Source organism: Lactuca virosa, chromosome 5, assembly GCF_052849685.1.
Source record: "Lactuca virosa cultivar CGN04683 chromosome 5, Lactuca_virosa_CGN04683_v6, whole genome shotgun sequence".
Lineage (NCBI taxonomy): Eukaryota > Viridiplantae > Streptophyta > Magnoliopsida > Asterales > Asteraceae > Lactuca > Lactuca virosa.
In genome coordinates this window covers 51,663,441-51,686,375 of record NC_136430.1, presented here as the reverse complement: position 1 = coordinate 51,686,375, position 22,935 = coordinate 51,663,441, and positions in this window count along the sequence as shown.

The following is a 22,935-nucleotide window of genomic DNA, read 5'->3' as shown; positions in this document are numbered from 1 at the left end:
CAAAAAGAACTTAAGCGACACAATCAATGGTCCTGACTACTTATAGAGGTAAATGGTTTGAAGTGTCGCTTGGATTGCTAGATTTCAGAACGGCTATATGCTAAAATGGTCCTGCCCTCCGATACTTCTCATCCCTCACTGATCCTTACTTGATAGTCTAGGAGTTCAAAACAAAAACTAATAATACTACAAACCTCACCAACAATAATAGATAAGAGTTATATACATATACTTTGACCCGCGATGAGAACATCTAATAAAATTCTAACATATCTTCAACTAAAACTACAAACTCAATCCTTTACGTCATACACCTCGACACAGGTTGGTACCATACATAAGTCATACCATAACAAAACCTAGAATGCCTACCTATGTTATTTATGGTCGGGGCGGTGCACAACCAACCTTGAGCAAGGTGTTTGACAGACTATAATGGTTGAGAGTTTTAGAGATTGAATAATATTCTCTAGATTCGATGATGTCACACCCCAAAATCGAGAACGGCGGAAACGTTCAGGGGTTGATGACGTCATGTAATGTATCATAACAGTGCAAAGTAGTAAACAAGCAACAACATCATCCATTGCATTAAAAGTAAAGTTTTAATACATGAGTGTTCTTTCATTGTAATAAGACACCAAAATATGTAATCAAAATAAAAGACGAGTGTTCACTGTGCTCCGTCTTCTCAAAACCTGGTCATCGTACCTGTCTACTGGTGACCTGAAAATACAAGTTATTTTGAAAGAGTAAATCAGCATAAAGCTGGTCAATTCATAAGTATTTTAGTGTCATTACCCTAATTTAGAAAGCTGTTATGAATGCCACGTAAATCTTTAAATGAAACATTTGATATAAGTGTGAAAACCCTAGAAAATCCCATATTTCCTACTAGTATAAAAGTAGTCTTCTACCAAGACCCGACTGTTTTGAAAGTAGTCTTCTACCAAGACCTGAATGCTTTGAAAGTAGTCTTCTACCAAGACCTGAATGCTTTGAAAGATGCATTTCTGTAACAAAGATGGTTTTTCCCCTGAATGACTACTATTAACAATATATACTCTACCTCATCGTTTATGTGAATGTGTCACAAAATAAAAGTAATAGGGAAAAATATATAATCATTGAAGTATTATCCTTTGGTACTAGGATAAACACGGCGTGGAAACTCGCCGAAAAAGTATTAACCGTAGACATTCGTCGATGTGCATTTTCCCTACTGTAGCTAACAGTCTTGGGCGTAGAATGGTTAGTCCCGTACGTATATAATAGTATCTACTCATATAATATGTAATAGTATCTCATCATATAGTATCTATGTAACAGTATCCATGTAAGTATAACCCTGTAAGTGTATCCATGTAAGTGTATCTCTTCATATAGCATTTAGTATAGACTCATGAATGAACTGACTCTGGTGTAATTCCTTGTAATAGGAATAGTGTTTTGTATCCCCTAAACTGTACCTATAATAGTTTACTGGAATGTAATTGAAAGTCCAAGTGGGTTTATACACCCTTGCTACCCAAGAGTGTGGGAACTGAATGAAGAATGAAAGCTCTCATATCAATACATATATACATGAACATAAGTGTATAGATATGGTTTTGATCAATAAGTTGAAAGAGGTTTTGTAAAACATTTAAGAGTTTTGAACAGTAAATAACAATTACTTGATGTCATTTTATAAAACATTTCAAAAGTAATTCATTTGATAACAAAGTATATCAGGACTGAAAACCATTGCGTGTATCACATTTTGAAGTATGTGAAATCAGTTGGTTGAAAACACAGTTAAAAATCACATGTGATTGATTCTATAACTTCATGTTTTCCACTTGTATTCCCCCCCCCCCCATTAAAGCATTTAAAATCATTTAAAAGGTTGATTAAGGGGTATGAACTCACCTGTAGTGGGTGGTTGTGGATGAACTAAAAGATGTAGGATCCTAAGTGTCAAGTGAAGACTTGTACACACACAATGATCCTAGTTAACATATAATCACATATATGTATCCAATTAAGCATAAAACAACTACTTAACCAAGTTTAAGACATCCTAAGACATGTAAAACACTTGATTTAAGTGCTATAAGTCATAAGGATTGCATCTAAGGTTGGTAGGACTTTGCTATTGTGTTTGGGGTTCAAGGGTAAACTCCCCTTGAGCTTACGGTTTTGTGACCATAACTCATTGAGTTTACGGTCGTAAACCCATGAGTTTACGGCCGTAAACTCATGCTTCTTTGACCATGTGTTGTTTTGAAGCTCTACAAGTCCTTAGAAGCATTTACACTTGAAGTATAAGTCTAGGGAAGTGACTAGGGCACCATTTCACTCCTAAATGGAGTTTACGGTCCTTGGACCATTTGCCTTTGGGTTTACGGCCGTAAACCCAAATGGTTTATGGTATTTTGATGTTTTCAAGCACTTAGCTCATCAAGGAAAGGATCCATGCTAGTTCCCAAGGCTTAGAAGGGTAAAGGGCACACTTTGGCACCGTTTTTAGGGTTTACGGTCCAAGAACATCTTGGACCGCAAACACCTTTGATCTTGCCTTTCTTGGGTGTTTTCTTGGTCATTAGAAGTGTAACAAGCCTTACTATACTCTAGGATAGAAGTACTTACAATATAGAGGCTTGAAAAGGTGCTAAAAGTCCAAGAACACTAGTGTGTGTTCTTGGTGTTCTTGGTGAAACTTGAAGATCTAACCTTTTGGAATGATTTCACGGATGGAAGTGTGTTAAATCACTAGATTAAGTAATATAACAACTTATTAAGGCTAGAAAAACTTACAAGTTGAAGATCAAGAAGGAAAATTCGGATGCTACTTGAGAGGATTTGAGCCTTGTTCTTGAAATGGTGAAAAAAGGAAATAAATGGCTAAGTGCCATTTATATACCCCTTGGGGTTTACGGCCGTAAACACCTAGTTTAGGCCGTAAACTCCAAACTCTTGGAGTTTTGGGACTTTATTGATGCACAATAAACCCTAGGGCATCCTCTCTCCTGATATCTCCTAATGCACTAACTTTAAAACACTCAAACATAATCCAAAAAGCTTGAAAGTTAGCAGAAACTGTTTTGACTTCTATTGAATTGAATGGTTGTACAAAATAGAAATTTCGGGTTGTCACATCATCCCCCCGTTAGAAGGAATTTCGTCCCGCAATTAGAGTTTAAGTAAATAAGTAGTTACAAATAACTAAGTAAAAAGATAAGGATATTTCAGTTTCATCTGATCCTCTCGCTCCCAAGTGAATTCGGGTCCTCGCTTGGCATTCCAGCGAACCTTCACTATCGGGATACGGCTTTGTTTCATTTGCTTGACCTCCCGGTCCGTGATCTCTACAGGTTCTTCCACGAAGTTGAGGCTCTCGTTGATCTCGATCTCGTCGAGTGGGATTTCAAGAGTCTCGTCGGATAGACACTTTTTCAAGTTCGAGACGTGGAAAGTAGAGTATACGTTACTGAGTTCGCGCAGTAGGTTAAGTTTGTAAGCTATAGGGCCGATTCTTGCGAGAATCTCGAAAGGCCCTATGTATCTTGGATTGAGCTTCCCACGCTTTCTGAAGCGTATCAAGCCCTTCCAGGGTGAGACTTTCAAAAGAACGCGGTCTCCCACCTGGAATTCCAAAGGTTTTCTTCGCTTGTCTGCGTAGATTTTCTGTCGGTATCTAGAGGCTTTCAATCGTTCACGGATCTGAACGATCTTGTCTGTCGTTTCCCGAATGATCTTCGGACCTGTGAGAGTGCTGTCAGGAACTCGTCCTTTAGCTAACTGTGTATCACCCACCTCAGTCCAGCACATAGGGGATCTGTACTTTCGGCCACAGAGGGCCTCGAATGGAGCTACCTTTATGCTCGTGTGATAACTGTTGTTGTAGGAAAATTCGACAAGGGGTAAATGAGTATCCCAGGCTTTCCCAAAGTCTATCACACAGGCTCGCAACATATCTTCCATGGTTTAGGCAGTCCTCTCACTTTGTCCGTCGGTCTGTGGATGGTAGGCTGTACTCATGTCCAGCCTAGTTCCTAGGGAACATTGTAGTGACTGCCAGAACCTTGAAGTGAATCCACTATCTCTATCCGAGATAATGGATATGGGAACTCCGTGCAGTCGTACAATCTCCTGAATGTATCAAGTCCACCCGTTGTCTTGGGTGTGACAATTGTCAATTCAGGTCATTCTCGGACTCATGCATCTTTAGAATAACCATTCATGCACATCATGCCATGGCCTAGTAGTATAAATTAGGTCAAAATCTTACATAAACTAGGATCCATCTAAGACCTAGGACTAATATACTTGACACTTACGATTCTAGTAAGTTGCTTAACTACAATAGGAAATGCCAATGCTATAATTTGAATGAAACTTTCAAGCTTTGTTATAATTGAAAAAGGGTATAAAACCCTAAAAATAAATTAAAATATTCTAATTATACTTCATTATGATGATGAATATCAAACAATATTCCAAAAAAACCCTAAGAGAGCTAAAAATCCAAATTTATAAATCTTAAAGCTTAAAAACTTTATAAAATTTGGCTATAAACTTCCAAATATCAAATTTTATTAATCAAATTATGGATTATACCAATGAATAGAAATATAAATTATCATGCATTAATCATAATTAATTAGTTAAAAACAAGATTTTTAAATAAATCAAATTGCTTAAAAAATCACTTTTATAAAAATTAGGGTTTTTATAAAAATTAAGGAGGGATTTTTATAAAATTTGAATTGAGGAGAGAGAAGGCCCTAATCCACTCAAAAATCTGGCCATTCTCCCCTCCCCATGCCCTCTCTCTTCCCAAAACTCAATCATTAAGCTTAAACCTTCACACTACCTCTTCTCTCTTCACTCTCTCACACTCCACCCTCCTAACACACACAAACTCTCTTCCTCTCTCTCTCTAACTCACGAAAATCCTCCCATTCCTCTGCCAAATTTCGAGATTTTGAAGACTTTGAAGTGTTCTTACTTCCCTCAAGATCAAAACCAAGGTAAACAACAACATCTTCTTCCATAATTTCATGATTCTACTTCCTCTTCTTCTTAGTTTTCTCTTCTTTTCGGATTCTATGCCTTTCCATGGCTAGAAATCTTTATTTTCCCTTTGTGGTTTGTAGATTCTCACCATAACACAATGCATGTGTTTGAAATGGTGAAAATCCGGGATCAAACCCATGCAAGGAGTGAAAATGATGCACATATGTTCATGTGACTTCAAAAACAAGTATTACATCTTCTTCTCCATTTCTTTTGTGTTCTTGCATGGTCAAAAGGATTTAAACCATTTCTAGTACATCTTGGATTCTCATTCACTCCATGCATGTGCTAGAAATCGGACCTTATCAAAGGCATGCATGATGTTCTTGTCAAAATGTCCTAAGGATGCACTCAAAGCAAACATGCAATCTGCCAGATTACTTTGTTCAACTTTGAACGACCATAACTCAGTCATTTCTTAACCAAATCATGATATTCTCTTTGTACTGGATAATTTCATGAGTTAACGTTCAAACCCAACTGGTCTTACTGTAAAATATTAAATATCCGATTTTTGGCAATTTTTACAAAATGGTTGCGCAAACAGCTCTTTTTCTATGATCACCATTTTTGCCTTGCATTATCAATGGCCTTAAACCCAACCATAAATCTTGGGAAAAATACTTTAGAAACTTAACATATGCAGTGAATGATGGTTGAAATTTCGTGGCTTGAAACCCCACTGAATGGGCTACATAAATTCATAAACTTCAGCCACATTTATATCTCATGCACCATTGCATGCAACATTTCTTAACTTGTTTGGGTTCAATACCCCTATTTCCCTTCTGAATAAATTTCGAAAATTTTTCCTTTTGAAAGCCCTCACATGCATGTGATAATCTGTAAAATACCAAAAGCTTTTATTATTTCTTTGATTTATTAAAATTATTGCTAGAAACCAAGGGTATAAATCACATAAAATACTTCCAGAGGTCAATAAATCCGGAACAAATTCATGAATGACCCTTATGATGGATAATGACCCCTCACTAAATTTCATCAATTTTTGTTGCTGTTTGGTATGATTTCCATTTTTCTTTTTGTTAGGATATAATAAATCACAAAACCACTTTGGAGAGTGTGAAAATTTTATCTAACAATTTTCGCATACCTTACTTGTGATGGATGACTCAAAAAAATAATTTCAACATTTTTCATCATGCTATGCTATTTTTCCCAATTTTTGGTAATTATAATGGTTTAAAAATAAGAAAAATAGTTCTGATTATCCAAAATTCATGAAAATTTACCAGAACATCATGTTTTACAGTAGGAGGTTACATAAAAATTTTAAGGATTTTTCTCCACTGTAAACTATTTTTCTCTTAATTTCTAAAGTTAATTATACTTAAATACACATAAATACCCAAAACCGGATTATATAATATGAAGACCACTTTTGATATTTTTCTCATGTTATTTATACTGTAAATGATGTTACAAAAATTTTTGGTAATTTATTTTAACTGTTTAATATTATTTCTTCAATTAAAGATTATTTAAAGGAATAAAACAAGGAAAAATAGAAATACCCACTGAAAAATATCTTTTATATTTTTCCCAGCCTATTTATGTATAATAACAGTTAAATAAAAAGTTTGGGTACTTTTGGAAACTGTTTTCTATTTATTTCAATTTTTATTAAAATAAATGCTCAAAAATCATAAAATATAATTAAACAGCTTGGAAATCCATTTTTATAATTTTCCCAGCTTAGTATTGTGTAATAACAGTTAAATAAAAAGTTTGAGAATTTTTATCCTTTGAATGCTATTTCCGTGAATTTATTTTGTAATAAGGACTTAAAAATTTGGAAAATTTATATTCCAATGTTGTAATTAATCGCACGATTTGTAGAATTTCATTATTTCAGAAAAAGTGTAACCAATTAATATAAAATCAAATACTAAAACATAAATTGGCATTTCACTATATGTAGAATTTAGTATATTAGCATTAGATTTCGACATGGAAACTCACTAGTGTGTGTTTGATGTCGTAGGATCCCGGTAGTAAGACGTTGGTGCATTCCGAAGTACCACTTGTACGTACTCGAAACGTTGTGAGTATTCACGCACTCCCCTATTTTCAGTTTTTATGTTTTGGGGTGGAAAAGCATGTCCTAAACTATTTATGTTCGTTATATTTAGTTGACTCGTATAAATTTGATTACTATATTTTGCATATTGTGAGTATTCACCACTCTCCCCTATTTTCGGTTTTTATGTTTTGGGGTGGAAAAGCATGTCCTAAACTATTTATGTTCGTTATATTTAGTTGACTCGTATAAACTTGATTACTATATTTTGCATATTGTGAGTATTCACGCACTCCCCTATTTTCAGTTTTTATGTTTTGGGGTGGAAAAGCATGTCCTGAAAAACTATTATTTTAATGTTGTATTTAAATTGATTTGTATCAAACATGATTGCTATTTTATTGCTATGTCTCTCTATGTATGTCTATGCAACACGGAACATGAGAACTTATCGTACTAAGGCCCTTCCCTTATCTCTAACCATTAACTCTTTGAGCCAATGGTCATTATGGATAACGCTATTAGGAATTGACAACTCCTCACTCGCCCTATTGCTGGAGTGCATGATACCATATTCATCTATGGAACGATAAGCATAGATCTTGATAGGGCTTCAGTCATAGGTTTGGTTGAGACTCATTGTTTGCTCATACACATACAAACTCGTTACACATTATAGCAATAAACTTGTTATCTATTATGGCAATAAACTCGTTTATCAATTTTAGCAATCAACTTTGTTTCTCATTATAGAAATGAACTTTGTTCTCATTAAAGCAATGTACTTGTATTTATGAAAAGTCTTATACCAAATCTTGATTTTATAAACCTGTGAACTCACCAACTATTTTCATAGTTGACGCTCGTTTTACATGCTTTTTCAGGAAATAATTAGTAAGTGGATATAGAGATTCATCATCATAGAGCATGCTGCATCGTGTGGAAGTTATTTTATGAAGTTATATTTTGAACAATGTCATTTTGGAAAACTTGTACTTTGTTTTGTTTAAGCTATGGGTTGTAAACTTTTAAATATTGCTATGGTGATGTATCTTTATCTTTTGCAATGAAACCTTTGTCGCTGTCATACCTTGCGTTTCCGCTTTAGCGGGGTGTGACAGAAATGGTATCAGAGCTAAAAGTTATAGAGAACATCAGTTTTCCTTTAAGAAAACACAACCTATAACCAAAACTTATAAAAATTCTTTTTTACATCAAACATATTACTAATATAATTAGGTCGGGAATTGTATCGTTGGATCTCAATTAAACATAGCCTGATCACCTATGTTTAATTAAGGAAAGATTTATACAAAGCTTGAGCTAATTATAATGGGAATATGTTCAACAAAAATATTTGAGAAAACTTTATTTCAAAAATTCAAAAAGGTTAATTTTGGTGTGTGTAAGCATTGCATATTATAGGTATACATTGTTATTTATTTCATATCTCATTGAAATTATGTCTCAGTCCACTATGTCAACATCGTCATCTTCCCACGCTGCCGCCTCAGCCGATGAGTCCGGCTACGTCACTATTATCCCTCGACGTAATCCCCCCGCCTCGGTAGAAGAAGACCCATCAGAGGATACGGAAGATACAGGGAACTCGGTGGAGATCAGCAATGACAACGCCCCGAGTCAACGACGCGAGGCATCACCTACATCAGTGTTGCCACAGCCACCACTTTATGGGCTTCGTATTCGGAGGACAGCAAGGAAGAGTGTCCCTATCCCGGGAAGGATAGCAACCAGTACAGCAGGACTTGGCACGGCAGGAACCAGTCAGGTAGGACCCAGCATGGCAGGACCGAGAGCACCCCCACCTCAGCGAGTTATAGGGATACCTGTCAGGCGGTCAGGTATGACCCCGGAAGAGTCCCGGAGGATGCATTCGATGGCAGCGGGCCTACATCACAGTCTTGCTGTGATAGCTGAGCATCAGGAAGTTTTGGATGAAGTGTTAACAAGGATGGAAATTCTGTTTCAGCATTCGATGGAGACTGCTGACACTGCTAGTGCTGCTAGACGAGTGGCAGGTCGTGCGATGACCGCATGTTATGTGTTTGGAGGGCTGTTACTGATTGTGGTGTGGATGTTTCTTGTTGGGATAGCGATTCATACTTGGTTCTGATTTTAGTATTTTATTGTGTCATGAAATGAAAACCCATGTTGGGTATCTTTTGGGGAAAGACATTAAAACTTTATTTTGGGATTGATGTATTGTTTTGGTTTTAAGACTATTTCAAATGGTAATGAAGAAGTTTATTTTATGTTTGAAAACTTTTACTATGAGGTCAAACCCTAGAACTTATTTAGTCAATAGTTGAATAAAAAGATTTTTCTTTTCTTTCCTTTCTAAAATCTATATGCCTAGTATTAATGCAAACCATTAATTTGACAACACTTACGGTTTTCAAAATAGTAGTGAAATAAATATTATACATTATTTTATGTATTTATACGTATTTCTTCTCTTGTGTCTTAGAACCATGTCAGGAAGGCCTAATCGCGGGTGCCCACAGAACGAAACACCCGATGTTGCTCAAATTATAGCACAACAACTCATGGAAGCAATCCCAAACATTGTTACTCAAGTAACTGCAGGACTTAATGCTAACCAAGGAAGTAGTGGAGGAAATCGGGAAAACAATGAAAGAGAATGCAACTACAAGTCCTTTATGGCCTGTAAACCTAAGGAGTTCCATGGAAAGGAAGGTGCAGTCGGGTTGCTGAAATGGATTGACAGCATGGAGTCGGTCCTTCACATTAGCAAATGCCTCGACCGCAACAAAGTTGAGTATGCATCTTGCCTATTCCAAGATAGGGCATTGACCTGGTGGAATACTTTAGTGCAAACCCGAGGTCGTGCAGCGGCATATCAGCTAACTTGGGAAGACCTAAAGAAGCTGCTGATAGAGGAGTATTGTCCCAAGGATGAAATTCAGAAGCTTGAATCTGAGTTCTGGAACCATTCTATGGTTGGAACACAAATAGAGAAGTACTCAGTCCGATTTCATGAACTAGCAAAACTGGTACCTCACATGATTACTCCTGAGGAGAAACGGATAGATCGTTACATCTGGGGTCTGGCACCAGAGATTCGGGGAATGGTTACCTCAGCAAACCCAACTACTATTCAAAGTGCAGTAAGCCTAGCAAATCGACTAACCAATGATGTGATAAGGATGGGAGCATCAACAAAGGAAAGCTCTAGTAGTAAGAGGAAGCCAGCAGATCAGGGAGAGAAGAAGTATGGAGGCAAGTCAGGGAGGAAGCAGAAAGTCTCAAGAAACTTTATGGTAAGAGCCCAGGAGCAAGAACCAGTGAAAACTCAAGAACGGGAAGTGCAGGAGCGAAAGCAGTACTCAGGGCCGCTTCCGAAGTGCAATAAGTGTAACTTCCATCACAAGGGAGCTTGCCCAGTGTGCCAAAACTGTAAACAGATAGGCCATTACCCGAAGTATTGTAAATTGAATAAGGATGGAAAAAGGGCATGTTACGAGTGCGGGAGTACTGATCATCTGCGTAGTGCTTGTCCCAAACTGAACAAGGGGCCTGGTAACAATGGACAAGGCCAAGCTAGGCAAAATTTCCAAGGAAATCAAGGTGGGCGGCCAAGAGGTGTAGCCTTTGTGATTGGTGCAGAAGAAGCTCGTCAGAACCCTGAAGTAATAACATGTACGTTTCTCCTGAACAATCATTCTGCATCAGTAATATTCGATGCGGGAGCAGATAGGAGTTTTGTTTATTTAGCATTTAGACCGTTAATTGGCTTGAAATCGAGAAAGATGAGGAATGCTTATGCTATTGAACTTGCTGATGGGTATGAAATTAGGGCTAATGATATAATTCCTGGTTGTACTCTGAATTTAGCTGATAAACTCTTTAGCATTGACCTAATTCCTATAGAGCTAGGTAGTTTTGATGTGATAGTAGGGATGGATTGGTTATCCAAAAATAAAGCAGAAATTGGTTGTTACGAGAAAGTCATTAGAGTGCCTCTCCCTAATGGAGAAACCCTTATCATACACGGTGAGAAGCCAGGAAGAAGTTTAAACATAGTATCAAGCGTGAAGGTTCACAAGTACCTGAAAAAGAATTGTATTGCATTCATGGCCCACGTGCTAGAAAGAGAACCTGAAGCTAAGCAACTCAAGGAGATTCCAGTGGTTCAAAACTATCCCGAGATGTTTCCGGAGGAATTGCCCAGTCTACCCCCTATCTATCATTTCTGATAGAGATAGTCGTTTTACATCTCGATTTTGGTGGATGTTACAGAAGGCACTAGGAACCAAGATAGATTTGAGCACAGCTTACCACCCTCAGACAGATGGGCAAACAGAGAGAACAATACAAACATTGGAAGACATGCTACGAGCGTGTGTCATTGAGTTCAAAGGAAATTGGGATACTCATTTGCCTCTAATTGAGTTTTCCTACAATAACAGTTACCACACGAGTATCCAATGTGCTCCATATGAAGCATTGTATGGACGCAAGTGTCGTTCGCCCTTATGCTGGACAGAAATCGGAGACAGACAGTTGACTAAAGTCGAACTTATCCAGGAAACATCTGACAAGATTGCTATCATCAAGGATAGGCTTAAAGCTGCTAGAGATCGTCAGAAAAGTTATGCGGATAATCGTCGAAAAGCATTAGAATTCCAAGTAGGAGACAAGGTACTTTTAAAAGTGTCGCCTTGGAAAGGGCTTATGCGTTTTGGTAAGAAAGGAAAACTAAGCCCGAGATATATTGGACCCTTTGAAGTCATTGAAAGGATTGGTCCGGTAGCTTATAAACTCCAGTTGCCCCAAGAGTTAAGCGCCATTCATGACACATTCCACGTCTCCAATCTTAAGAAATGTCTAGCCAACGAAACATTGATAGTACCCCTGGAGGAAATTAAGATCAATGATAAGCTAAACTTCGTTGAGGAACCGATAGAAATCCTTAGCAGGGAGGTAAAACAACTTAAGCGGAGTAAGATCCCGATTGTGAAAGTTCGATGGAACTCAAAACGCAGATCGGAGTACACCTGGGAGCGTGAGGACTTCAAGAAGGAAAAGTATCCACAACTTTTCCCATACGATGACAAGCGATGACATAGAATGAATTTCGGGACGAAATTCTTTTTAAGTGGAGGATACTGTGACAACTGTCAATTCAGGTCATTCTCGGACTCATGCATCTTTATAATAACCATTCATGCACATCATGCCATGGCCTAGTAGTATAAATTAGGTCAAAATCTTACATAAACTAGGATCCATCTAAGACCTAGGACTAATATACTTGACACTTACGATTCTAGTAAGTTGCTTAACTACAATAGGAAATGCCAATGCTATAATTTGAATGAAACTTTCAAGCTTTGTTATAATTGAAAAAGGGTATAAAACCCTAAAAATAAATTAAAATATTCTAATTATACTTCATTATGATGATGAATATCAAACAATATTCCAAAAAAACCCTAAGAGAGCTAAAAATCCAAATTTATAAATCTTAAAGCTTAAAAACTTTATAAAATTTGGCTATAAACTTCCAAATATCAAATTTTATTAATCAAATTATGGATTATACCAATGAAATAGAAATATAAATTATCATGCATTAATCATAATTAATTAGTTAAAAACAAGATTTTTAAATAAATCAAATTGCTTAAAAAATCACTTTTATAAAAATTAGGGTTTTTATAAAAATTAAGGAGGGATTTTTATAAAATTTGAATTGAGGAGAGAGAAGGCCCTAATCCACTCAAAAATCTGGCCATTCTCCCCTCCCCATGCCCTCTCTCTTCCCAAAACTCAATCATTAAGCTTAAACCTTCACACTACCTCTTCTCTCTTCACTCTCTCACACTCCACCCTCCTAACACACACAAACTCTCTTCCTCTCTCTCTCTAACTCACGAAAATCCTCCCATTCCTCTGCCAAATTTCGAGATTTTTAAGACTTTGAAGTGTTCTTACTTCCCTCAAGATCAAAACCAAGGTAAACAACAACATCTTCTTCCATAATTTCATGATTCTACTTCCTCTTCTTCTTAGTTTTCTCTTCTTTTCGGATTCTATGCCTTTCCATGGCTAGAAATCTTTATTTTCCCCTTGTGGTTTGTAGATTCTCACCATAACACAATGCATGTGTTTGAAATGGTGAAAATCCGGGATCAAACCCATGCAAGGAGTGAAAATGATGCACATATGTTCATGTGACTTCAAAAACAAGTATTACATCTTCTTCTCCATTTCTTTTGTGTTCTTGCATGGTCAAAAGCATTTAAACCATTTCTAGTACATCTTGGATGCTTATTCCATGCATGTGCTAGAAATCGGACCTTATCAAAGGCATGCATGATGTTCTTGTCAAAATGTCCTAAGGATGCACTCAAAGCAAACATGCAATCTGCAAGATTACTTTGTTCAACTTTGAACGACCATAACTCGGTCATTTCTTAACCAAATCATGATATTCTTTTTGTATTGGATAATTTCATGAGTTAACTTTCAAACCCAACTGGTCTTACTGTAAAATATTAAATATCCGATTTTTGGCAATTTTTACAAAATGGTTGCGCAAACAGCTCTTTTTCTATGATCACCATTTTTGCCTTGCATTATCAATGGTCTTAAACCCAACCATAAATTTGGGGAAAAATACTTTGGAAACTTAACATATGCAGTGAATGATGGTTGAAATTTCGTGGCTTAAAACCCCACTGAATGGGCTACATAAATTCATAAACTTCAGCCACATTTATATCTCATGCACCATTGCATGCAACATTTCTTAACTTGTTTGGGTTCAATACCCCTATTTCCCTTCTGAATAAATTTCGAAAATTTTTCCTTTTGAAAGCCCTCACATGCATGTGATAATCTGTAAAATACCAAAAGCTTTTATTATTTCTTTGATTTATTAAAATTATTGCTAGAAACCAAGGGCATAAATCACATAAAATACTTCCAGATGTCAATAAATCCGGAACAAATTCATGAATGACCCTTATGATGGATAATGACCCCTCACTAAATTTCATCAATTTTTGTTGCTGTTTGGTATGATTTCCAATTTTCTTTTTGTTAGGATATAATAAATCACAAAACCGCTTTGGAGAGTGTGAAAATTTTATCTAACAATTTTGGCATACCTTACCTGTGATGGATGACTCAGAAAAATATTTTCAACATTTTTCATCATGCCTTGCTATTTTTCCCAATTTTTGGAAATTATAATGGTTTAAAAATAGGAAAAATAGTTCTGATTATCCAAAATTCATGAAAAATTACCATAACATCATGTTTTACAGTAGGAGGTTACATAAAAATTTTAAGGATTTTTCTCCACTGTAAACTATTTTTCTCTTAATTTCTAAAGTTAATTACACTTAAGTACACATAAATACCCAAAACCGGATTATATAATATGAAGATCACTTTTCATATTTTTCTCAGGTTATTTATACTGTAAATGATGTTACAAAAATTTTTGGTAATTTATTTTAACTGTTTAATATTATTTCTTCAATTAAAGATTATTTAAAGGAATAAAACAAGGAAAAATAGAAATACCCACTGAAAAATATCTTTTATATTTTTCCCAGCCTATCTATGTATAATAACAGTTAAATAAAAAGTTTGGGTAATTTTGGAAACTGTTTTCTATTTATTTCAATTTTTATTGGAATAAATGCTCAAAAATCATAAAATATAATTAAACAGCTTGGAAATCCATTTTTATAATAAAATATGTCATAAACTATTTATGTTCGTTATATTTAGTTTTTATGTTTTGGGGTGGAAAAGCATGTCCTAAACTATTTATGTTCGTTATATTTAGTTGACTCGTATAAATTTGATTACTATATTTTGCATATTGTGAGTATCACCACTCTCCCCTATTTTCGGTTTTTATGTTTTGGGGTGGAAAAGCATGTCCTAAACTATTTATGTTCGTTATATTTAGTTGACTCGTATAAACTTGATTACTATATTTTGCATATTGTGAGTATTCACCACTCTCCCCTATTTTCGGTTTTTATGTTTTGGGGTGGAAAAGCATGTCCTAAACTATTTATGTTCGTTATATTTAGTTGACTCGTATAAACTTGATTACTATATTTTGCATATTGTGAGTATTCACGCACTCCCCTATTTTCAGTTTTTATGTTTTGGGGTGAAAAAGTATGTCCTAAACTATTTATGTTCGTTATATTTAGTTGACTCGTATAAACTTGATTACTATATTTTGCATATTGTGAGTATTCACGCACTCCCCTATTTTCAGTTTTTATGTTTTGGGGTGGAAAAGCATGTCCCGAAAAACTATTATTTTAATGTTGTATTTAAATTGATTTGTATCAAACATGATTGCTATTTTATTGCTATGTCTCTCTATGTATGTCTATGCAACACGGAACATGAGAACTTATCGTACTAAGGCCCTTCCCTTATCTCTAACCATTAACTCTTTGAGCCAATGGTCATTATGGATAGCGCTATTAGGAATTGACAACTCCTCACTCGCCCTATTGCTGGAGTGCATGATACCATATTCATCTATGGAACGATAAGCATAGATCTTGATAGGGCTTCAGTCATAGGTTTGGTTGAGACTCATTGTTTGCTCATACACATACAAACTCGTTACACATTATAGCAATAAACTTGTTATCTATTATGGCAATAAACTCGTTTATCAATTTTAGCAATCAACTTTGTTTCTCATTATAGCAATGAACTTTGTTCTCATTAAAGCAATGTACTTGTATTTATGAAAAGTCTTATACCAAATCTTGATTTTATAAACCTGTGAACTCACCAACTATTTTCATAGTTGACGCTCGTTTTACATGCTTTTTCAGGAAATAATTAGTAAGTGGATATAGAGATTCATCATCATAGAGCATGCTGCATCGTGTGGAAGTTATTTTATGAAGTTATATTTTGAACAATGTCATTTTGGAAAACTTGTACTTTGTTTTGTTTAAGCTATGGGTTGTAAACTTTTAAATATTGCTATGGTGATGTATCTTTATCTTTTGCAATGAAACCTTTGTCGCTGTCATACCTTGCGTTTCCGCTTTAGCGGGGTGTGACATTGGGCAACTTTGTTATGAAGCCCATAGTGATCCGCTCCCACTTCCATTCCGGTATCTCTGGTTGTTGTAGAAGACCGGAGGGTTTCTGTTATTCGACCTTGACCTTGGCGCAAGTAAGGCATTTACTTACGAAGGTAGCAAGTAAGGCATTTACTTACAAAGGATACGCCCTTCTGGGTCAGAGTGGTAAGAGGTTTTGCAATTCGGGAGAAGTTCTGAATGAACCTGCGATAGTAGCCAGCGAGACCTAGAAATTGACGAATTTCTGTAGGCGTCTTCGGTGCTGACCAGTTCTCAATGGCCTTGATTTTGGAAGGGTCCACATGTATTCCCTCTTCACTAACTACATGGCCCAAGAATTCGACTCTTCGAATCCAAAATTCGCACTTAGAGAACTTCGCATAGAGCTTCTCCGATCGTAATGTTTCTAACACTCGTCGGAGGTGTTGACTATGTTCCTCCTTACTTCGTGAGTAGATGAGTATGTCATCGATGAATACGATGACGAACTGATCCAAGTAAGGAGGACACACCCTATTCATTAAATCCATGAATACAGCGGGCGCGTTTGTTAATCCGAACGGCATCACTACAAACTCGTAGTGTCCATAACGAGTTCGGAAGGCTGTCTTGGGAACATCCTCCTCTAACACTCGTAGTTGGTGGTATCCGGATCGCATATCTATCTTTGAGAAGTAGTTGGCTCCTTCAAGTTGATCAAATAAATCGTCAATGCGGGGCAAGGAATAACGATTTTTAATGGTAAGCTTGTTGAGTTCCCTGTAGTCGATGCACATACGAAACGATCCGTCTTTCTTCTTGACGAACAAGACCGGTGCTCCCCATGGAGAGAAGCTTGGCCTAATGAATCCCTTCCTGAGAAGTTCGTTAAGCTGACTGGAAAGTTCCTGCATCTCTGCTGGTGTCAGTCGATATGGAGATTTGGCTACTGGAGTAGCCCCTGGCACTAAGTCGATTCTGAACTCGACTTGGCGTTGTGGTGGTAATCCCGGTAGTTCTTCTGGAAAGATGTCGGGAAAGTCGCGTACTTCTGGGATGTTCTGAATGTCTTTCACTTCTTGACTCGTATCGACGATGTGTGCGAGGAATGCATGATATTCCTTTCCTAAGAATTTCTGAGCTTAGATACACGAAATGATGCGAAGGTTCGTACTAGGTTTGTCGCCGTAGATAAATAGAGTTTCGCTGTTAGGAAGGTTAAGAAGAACTGCTTTTTCAAAGCGCATGATGTCGGCGCGATGAAGACTCAACCAATCCATGTCGATGATGACCTCGAAACTTTTAATTGAGACCGGCATGAGGTCGATCGAAAATGAATGGTTATCTAGAGTTAGGGTACACCCTACGTATATGCAGTTAGTACTTTCCGTTTTCCCGTTTGCCATTTCTACGGTGAATGATTTATCTAGTGAACGTGGTTTTTGTTTAAGCAAGTGTGCAAATTTCTGGCTTACGAAAATTTTCTCAGCTCCACTGTCGAAAAGTATGCAAGCATAAGAGTTATCGAGGAGGAACGTACCAGTAACTAGCGTAGGATCAGCTACGGCTTCCTCGTGGACTATGGCCATGACTCTTCCTACTCCGCCAGTTCTCCCTGCCTTAGGGCAGTTCCTCTTGTAGTGGCCCACTTCGCCACAATTGTAGCAAGCTTGGCCCACTCCAGCGTTAGGAACTTGAGCGGTCGGCCTTGCTGGAGTCATGCAGAAATGGGCAGTATGCCCCTTTCTGTTGCAGTTCGAGCATTGCATTTCCCGGCAAGGTCCGTTGTGATGGAAGGTGCATTTGTTGCACCACGGAAGATTACCGGCATAAGGCTTCGCTGGGTAGGGGTTAGTAGGTACAGCAGTAGGTACAACAGCAGCATTTACTTTAACTAACTGTTGTTTCTTCGAGGATTCTTGCGAAGCCCCACTTTTCCTCTTGTTCCACCCTTTTTCTTGCTGTTGTTGTTTCCCTTTTGTGGCTCGGGTGTAGGAATTGTTGGGTTCTGGTGGTTTCCGTGATCTATAAGAGATTGTGCCAGCTTTTTGGCGCTGTCAAAAGTAACAGGCCTGGATGCTAACACACTTGACTGGATCTGGGGCGACAGTCCCCAGATATATCTCTCTAATTTCTTGCTCTCAAGAGCAACCATATCAGGGCATAGAATTGCCAGATCACAGAATCTATTAGTATAGGTTGATATGTCGGAACCAACCATTTCCAGACCCCAGAGTTCCTGCTCGAGTTTTTGAATTTCCCCTCGAGGACAGTACTCTCTCATCAGCATGGCTTTCAAGTTTTCCCAGCTGATCGAATTTGCCACTATTAGAGTCAGAGACTTAACGTGGCCATTCCACCAAGTTAAAGCCCTGTTAGAAAAGGTACAAGCAGCAAACTTGACCTTATTGTTCTCTGGGCAGGCGCAGATTTCAAAGACTGCTTCTGTCTTTTCTATCCACTGCTTTAAGATCATAACCTCACCAGTTCCATTGGAATTCCGGGGTTTGGCATTTGTAAAATCCTTGTAGGTGCATTCCCGGGGATGCCCATGGCTCTCGCCATGGTTGGAAGGAAGTACACCTGTTCCCGATCCACTAGGGATAGGAGTATTGATGCGTGACATGGCAGCCGCTACGGCCGCCGTTACAGCTGCTTGGAACATAGCAGCGTCGAACTGAGGAGGTGGTAGAGGTGGTGGAGGTGGTGGTGGTATCGGTGTTTCGTTATTATTGTTACGCCTTGTACTTCTACGAGGCGGCATTTTTCAACTATAAGTTGAAAAGATAAAGGCAATGATAAGAATTCAATAGTATAGAAAATGAACGTGTCTCATGAACTAAATCGCCATAGTTCAACAACAGATGATAGCAATTGGATAATAATTCCCATTAGATTAGGTACCTATCAATATTACTGGAATTATAGATGTAACAAGTTCGGGAAAATGGCCAACAGAAGGAGGCCTTACATCAACCAAAATGGGAAATTTTCGACAGGACTATGACCTAAACAAGACCTAACAGGTCTAAGATGTAAAAAGATAGGGAATTAGACTAGAGTTTGTACATAAACTAAGTTACATCCAAAAGAGAAGTTGATGAGACTCTATCGGCGACGAGAACTACTAGAGTGAGTTCTTGATTCCGATAGAAGGCGTTCTATGTCCCTCACATGCCTGTCAGATCTTACTTGCTGAGCTCGAAGTTCCCTAACCTCAGCTTGGGTTCCAGCAAGTTCTCTCTGCAGAGCTGCATTATGGACCAGGGTCCTTTCATGAGCAGACTCCAGTTGGCGAATGCGGACTGTGTTTACGCCAGAGTTGGCGTCAATCTCTACGACTCGGTCGATAGTCGCTTGACCCAGTACTGTGTTCCGAGAAATCCTACGAACCATGATGGGTAGGACCCTGTTAGCAGAACCTCCCTCAGTGAGGTTGTAGAAGCTTCTGTCTCCATTGTAGGGAAAGGGTTGACCCTATTCCTGACTCCATCTATTCAAGTTTGTGGCCCACAGGGGTGTGGGTCCTTGAAATGCTGGGCGAGGGTTCAGGTCTGGGTTTTGAGCAGCTTAGGGTAGGTTGTCGACTTCTGATTCTGAGTCTGAACCATCAGAAAAGCCCTCAGCTTTGTGATCATCCAAAGGAATTGGTTGATCATTCTCTGGTTCCTCTCCGAGCCATCCAACATTGTCGTGGTTAGGGTAGTACGGGTCTCCGTGGGGATGGAATCCAGCCATGATATCTATGCGAGAAAAAGGATATAAGAATTAACTAAATAGACGCACTAATTAGATAATTATAAGATTATCTTTATCAGTTACTTCAATACTTGTTTAGTGCATACCAGTTATATGTACTCAAAACAAAATAGACCTTCGAATAGGTGGCCCTAACTCTAAATCCATAACCAAACGAGGACAGGAAGTAAAGCAAAGATTCACGGATTCTAATTCTATGACATCCTAGTACATATAACCTTTGTGTATCCACTAAGCAACTATTGACCTATTGATAAAGATCTATTTAGTTCTCATATAAGTAATTACAGTAACACCAAATACCCCTATGGTATTTTATTGTGGTAATGTTGGTAAGTTTTTAGACTTGTTGCCGTATCACAACCATTCTTGGGCATATGCTAATCACTCCTCGGACCAGCGTAGTTGATCAGGCTATGCCACTCCCAGGACTGACCATACATCCCCGAGCTTACTTGTGACATTCAACAATCGTAATACTTTTGTTCTTGTCATTGTGACACTGGTTTTAGTATGAATGCAGGCACATATACTTAATTAAATATTTTAACAGTGAAAAGTAGTAAACAAGCAACAACATCATCCATTGCATTAAAAGTAAAGTTTAATACATGAGTGTTCTTTCATTGTAATAAGACACCAAAATATGTAATCAAAATAAAAGACGAGTCTTCACTGTGCTCCGTCTTCTCAAAACCTGGTCATCGTACCTGTCTACTGGTGACCTGAAAATACAAGTTATTTTGAAAGAGTAAATCAGCATAAAGCTGGTCAATTCATAAGTATTTTAGTGTCATTACCCTAATTTAGAAAGCTGTTATGAATGCCACGTAAATCTTTAAATGAAACATTTGATATAAGTGTGAAAACCCTAGAAAATCCCATATTTCCTACTAGTATAAAAGTAGTCTTCTACCAAGACCCGACTGTTTTGAAAGTAGTCTTCTACGAAGACCTAAATGCTTTGAAAGTAGTCTTCTACCTAGACCTGAATGCTTTGAAAGATGCATTTCTGTAACAAAGATGGTTTTTCCCCTGAATGACTACTATTAACAATATATAGTCTACCTCATCGTTTATGTGAATGTGTCACAAAATAAAAGTAATAGGGAAAAATATATAATCATTGAAGTATTATCCTTTGGTACTAGGATAAACACGGCGTGGAAACTCGCCGAAAAAGTATTAACCGTAGACATCCGTCGATGTGCATTTTCCCTACTGTAGCTAACAGTCTTGGGCGTAGAATGGTTAGTCCCGTACGTATATAATAGTATCTACTCATATAATATGTAATATTATCTCATCATATGGTATCTATGTAACAGTATCCATGTAAGTATAACCTTATAAGTGTATCCATGTAAGTGTATCTCTTCATATAGCATTTAGTATAGACTCATGAATGAACTGACTCTGGTGTAATTCCTTGTAATAGGAATAGTGTTTTGTATCCCCTAAACTATACCTATAATAGTTTACTGGAATGTAATTGAAAGTCCAAGTAGGTTTATACACCCTTGCTACCCAAGAGTGTGGGAACTGAATGAAGAATGAAAGCTCTCATATCAATACATATATACATGAACATAAGTGTATAGATATGGTTTTGATCAATAAGTTGAAAGAGGTTTTGTAAAACATTTAAGAGTTTTGAACAATAAATAACAATGACTTGATGTCATTTTATAAAACATTTCAAAAGTAATTCATTCGATAACAAAGTATATCAGGACTGAAAACCATTGCGTGTATCACATTTTGAAGTATGTGAAATCAGTTGGTTGAAAACACAGTTATAAATCACATGTGATTGATTCTATAACTTCATGTTTTCCACTTGTATCCCCCCCATTAACGCATTTAAAATAATTTAAAAGGTTGATTAAGGGGTATGAACTCACATGTAGTGGGTGGTTGTGGATGAACTGAAAGATGTAGGATCCTAAGTGTCAAGTGAAGACTTGTACACACACAATGATCCTAGTTAACATATAATCACATATATGTATCCAATTAGTCGTAAAACAACTAATTAACCAAGTTTAAGACATCCTAAGACATGTAAAACACTTGATTTAAGTGCTATAAGTCATAAGGATTGCATCTAAGGGTGGTAGGACTTTGCTATTGTGTTTGGGGTTCAAGGGTAAACTCCCCTTGAGTTTACGGTTTTGTGACCATAACTCATTGAGTTTACGGTCGTAAACCCATGAGTTTACGGCCGTAAACTCATGCTTCTTTGACCATGTGTTGTTTTGAAGCTCTACAAGTCCTTAGAAGCATTTCCACTTGAAGTATAAGTCTAGGGAAGTGACTAGGGCACCATTTCACTCCTAAATGGAGTTTACGGTCCTTGGACCATTTTCCTTTGGGTTTACGGCCGTAAACCCAAATGGTTTATGGTATTTTGATGTTTTCAAGCACTTAGCTCATCAAGGAAAGGATCCATGCTAGTTCCCAAGGCTTAGAAGGGTAAAGGGCACACTTTGGCACCCTTTTTAGGGTTTACGGTCCAAGAACATCCTGGACCGTAAACACCTTTGATCTTGCCTTTATTGGGTGTTTTCTTGGTGATTAGAAGTGTAACATGCCTTACTATACTCTAGGATAGAAGTACTTACAAGATAGAGGCTTGAAAAGTTGCTAAAAGTCCAAGAACACTAGTATGTGTTCTTGGTGTTCTTGGTGAAACTTGAAGATCTAACCTTTTGGAATGATTTCACGGATGGAAGTGTGTTAAATCGCTAGATTAAGTAATATAACAACTTATTAAGGCTAGAAAAACTTACAAGTTGAAGATCAAGAAGGAAAATTCGGATGCTACTTGAGAGGATTTGAGCCTTGTTCTTGAAATGGTGAAAAAATGAAATAAATGGCTAAGTGCCATTTATATACCCCTTGGTGTTTACGGCCGTAAACACCTAGTTTAGGCCGTAAACTCCAAACTCTTGGAGTTTTGGGACT